Here is a 4388-nt window from a genome sequence, read left to right as displayed (position 1 = left end):
CTTCTGATTGGGTGTCCTCATGTCAAACCAGCTTCCAAGAGTAATTCTGTGCACTATTCATCACTTCTTCCCAAGATGTTTACTAGATGATGTTTGAATAGCAAGAATTATCTACTTGATCCCAAATTTTGATTATGCTCAAACTGAAATCTTAAATAATGTTAAATATAAATATAGCAACTAAATATATAGTGCTTCTGAAGTGAATGATGCTGCGTAGGAGAAAGGAGGAATAAAGAAAAATGAGGGTGGGGGACTTGTCCTGGAGTGTGCTTGGCTTGGATGAAAGACAACCACACTGCCACCTTCTACCCATCTCCTGCCTAGGGTGCCAAAGATACTGGAACCTGAGTGTAACTCAAGGACTCAGCAATAATCTCATGGAAGGTTGTCAGTGTCAGTCTCTGGGGCCAAGAGAATGAAAGAATCAAGAAACCTAAAAAGTATGAATTAAAGACCTGTGGAGGGAAGTACATAGTTTAAGTGGAAAAAAAAAAAAACCCTCTGGGACAAGAAGACACTTGTCTGGGGAGAGAGAGAGCTCGATAATAAGGTGTGCTGACTACCCAGGGCACGGGGTCCGTGTGCGCACATGCCCACGTGCGCCAGAAACAACCGTTCCCAAGAACGCCGATTAGAAAACAAACACAAAGGAATACTTAAGAACATGGTTATCACATCACAGAAGAGATCCTCGCAAACTGGAAAATTTAAACAAAAAGGCAGTGCAAGCTACAAGGAGAGGTATTTGCTCAGATGAGAGCTTCTGGATTTTTATATTTTACCAACACACTTTTCAAAAGAAAATTATTGCTATATCATACATTTGGTAGGGGAGCTTTCAAGTAATTTTAAACTATTGGTCACCTGTGGTGAAGTCTGAGGCGCTCCCGTCATGCTGGATAGAATTTCCATTTCCTGGGACCTATTTGAATCATTTTGCTTTCAGATTCAATGTTGTATTGACTTCATCATCAACCAACAGCAGAGAATATCATATTTGCTTCTTTTTGGCATCACAGAACCTGTTGAAAACATCTCTTTATTCCCCTTCTGTGGCTGTGCTTACCAACCGTTTTACATATTCCTTGGAGCCCCTTAACAAAAGGTCAGCACGTGGTCTGTGGGGTTGCTCCAAATCCTGTCTCTGACGATAGCACCAACCCCCACGGAGCTGACTTGCCTTAGGGCTAATAAAGTTAACGTGATCTGAAGCACTTTGAATGTTGTATTAAAACCAGAACTTCCACCTGTGTACAGGTTTTCAAAATTTGGCTTTTATGAGTGATGCATTGACCTCGATAAACCTATCTACCCTGTGAACTGGATATATGAACTGTTTCAAATAGGGATTCTCCTACCCAGTGGCAGATTTCTTTGTTTCTTTCTTTCTTTCAGAAAAAGAGAGTTTCCCATACTGCTTTTTTGGTCTGTCTAAGCATTCAGGGGGTTTCCTTCCATACCGAACATTAACAATTTTATTTTGACATTTCATTTGCTCAAAGTCACTGCACATCTCTTAGGGCAAACCTGCCTTCGGTTGGAATCGGGAGAATTCAAATTGCCGGCTATTCCTTCATTTTAACACCCAGATCTAGTTTATGTATTTAATTTCCAGTTTTCTTGAGATATAATTGATATATAATATGATAGAAGTTTAAGGTATACAATGTAATGATTTGATATTTGTTTCTATAGCAAAATGGCCACCACAATAAGTTTAGTTAGCATCCATCACCTCAATAATAGAATTTTTTTCTTGTGATAAGAACTTTTAATATTTACTCTCCCAGCAATTTTCAAATAGACAGTACAGTACTGTTAAATGTAGTCACCGTGTTGCACGTTACATCCCCAGGACTAATTTACCTTATTAACTGGAAGTTTGAACCTTTTTACCACCTCTACCCCTTTCCTCACCTCCGACCTCTGGTAACCACCAATCTGTTCTCTGTCACTACAAGCAATTTTTCCTAGATTTCATAGACAAGCGAGATCATGCAGCATTAGTCTTGCTGACTTATTTCACATAACTTCATATCCTCAAGGTTTATCCAAGGTGTCACAAATGACAGGATTTCATTCTTTTTTATGGCTGCTAATATTCCATTGTATTGGGTTGGCCAAAAAGTAAGATGGCCCTGGTAGCTCTTAGTTGTCTTGAACTTCATTAGAAACAACTTGGTTAGACTGTATTGTGACAGCTGTCACATCAGCATGCACTTAAAAAGGAAGTTAACAAATTGGTGAATTTTTGTGCAGCTATTTTAACATTGAAGATAGAATAAAATAAGCAATATTTTGTCATATTATGCTTTATTATTTCAAGAAAGGTAAAAACGCAATTGAAACGCAAAAAAAGATATGTGCAGTGTATGGAGAAGTTGCTGTGACTGACTGAATGTGTTAAAAGTGGTTTGTGAAGTTTTGTGCTGGAGATTTCTCACTGGACGATGCTCCACAGTTGGGTAGAACAACACTCAGGTTGTTCACCCATATCTATTTTAAAGTAAATTCACTTGAATGTTTCTAATTCACTTACAATGAGCTCCTTAAAATATTGTGGATTATTTCATATTGCCATCTTAGGTGAGATTCTCTTTTTCAAAGTTTGTTTTGAGGGAGTCTTTCTAAGTCAGGAAGCCACATTTTGCCAACAAGCCAGAAATAAACTCAAACCTTAAACAAATCAAGTTAAATTTAAAATTGAGCTCCCACGGCTGAGGTGAAAACCTCTCTGGGAGATCTGGCTTTCCGTCCCCACCGCCATCAGAAACAGGCATGAAGCTACGTATGTGTCATGCCACACGCAACGCAGTCTTGAAAGGCCAAACTTGGGACTTTTCAAAATTGATTAATTTAAAGAAAAATTCTACTTGCTTTCTAGAAAAATGTCTTCAATGAAAAAGAAAAAAAGACAAACTGATTCCTGAGTTTGAACTTAAACCTGTGATGTTTGGAGTCTATCAATTCAGGTCAAGGCAAAGACTCAAAGAAGACAGTTCGGCCTCACCCACTCCCCATCTGAGTGCCTGAAGCAAGTTCCTCTACTTCTCTAGGACTCAGTTTTCTAAGTCTGTGAAGTGGCCAGAACTCTTACCTCACCAGGTTGTTACAAGGATTAAATGAAATTAAATATGTGATGTAAGTAGCACAATGTCTACTATTGAATATGTGTTGAGTAAAATGATAGCTGTGCAGATGACGTAGAAGAAAATATACTAGAAAATGAAATAAGAGAGGACTTTACATAATGCACATTAAATGCAGGGAGACAGAATTTGCAGATGAAGTCACCTGCACCGCACATGCCCTTCATGTAAACAGGGCAAACCATTCCTTCCCCTTATAGTGTGGCCAAATATCCCTGTTATGTCATAGTTTCTCACTGCCTGAGGTTTGGGTGGAAGCAAGTTTGTGCTTCACCCTGGCTCTGGAGCACTTCCACCTCTTGCCAGTGTTTGGAGAATCCACAATGGGTTCCAAATCGGCATCACAAGTTTGGAAGAGAGAAACAGTTCAGAGGATGAGCCAGCTAGGAGGCCTGGTGGGAGAAAGAGGTGAAAGCAGAAGGACATTCTCAAACACATCCTTACCTTCCACATGTCGCAATCTGTTTGGCCACAGATTTAGTGGCCGAGATTTAGGGAGAGTTAGTGTGAAGGATTACCCAAAATCACGGCCAGCTTAAAAATCATTGTTATTTTGTTTGAAGGTTTATAATCGAATACCTCTTAGGGCCAATTTTGTAAAATCCTCTCCCGAGGATGGGTTTTTTCTTTATTTTAGAGAGAGGGGAAGGGAGAGAAAGAGAAAATATCAATGTGAGAGAGAGACATCAATCGGTTGACTCCCACACGTGCTGACCTGGGATCGAACCCACAACTTTGTGACGCACGGGGCCACACTCCAAGCAACTGGGCCACCCCCAGGGTGTCTTACAGATAATTTTAAAGCAGCTTATACTACTTTAAATAAGTTGGCATAGTAGTTAGGAGAACATGCTATTTGACAGTGTAATCAGACCCTGAACTTCAAAATTTCTTCAAAAGAAAGTAAGGCATTTGCACATAAATAATTCAATACTCACTGTACTTAATAAGTTGCTTCTACAGGCACATGAACAAGACATTTGAGGTCAATGTAAAAATTCTGCCCTGTGCACACACTACTACATAGGACAAACAATAAAGAAAGGGAAAAAATGCAGAAATTTGGACAACCTAATAGCTGAGAATGTTCTTGGAACAATGGATTTTGCTGTCCCCGATCACATGATCCCCCCCAAAAAAAGTGAGGGGCCAAATGGTTTTGCATTATGTAATATATCTCTGGACATTCCCCGGTAAAAAAGGAGAAAAACGGGCTCACTGATACTTACACCAGAT

Source organism: Desmodus rotundus, chromosome 2 (genome assembly GCF_022682495.2).
Source record: "Desmodus rotundus isolate HL8 chromosome 2, HLdesRot8A.1, whole genome shotgun sequence".
NCBI lineage: Eukaryota > Metazoa > Chordata > Mammalia > Chiroptera > Phyllostomidae > Desmodus > Desmodus rotundus.
This window is presented reverse-complemented; position numbering follows the sequence as displayed.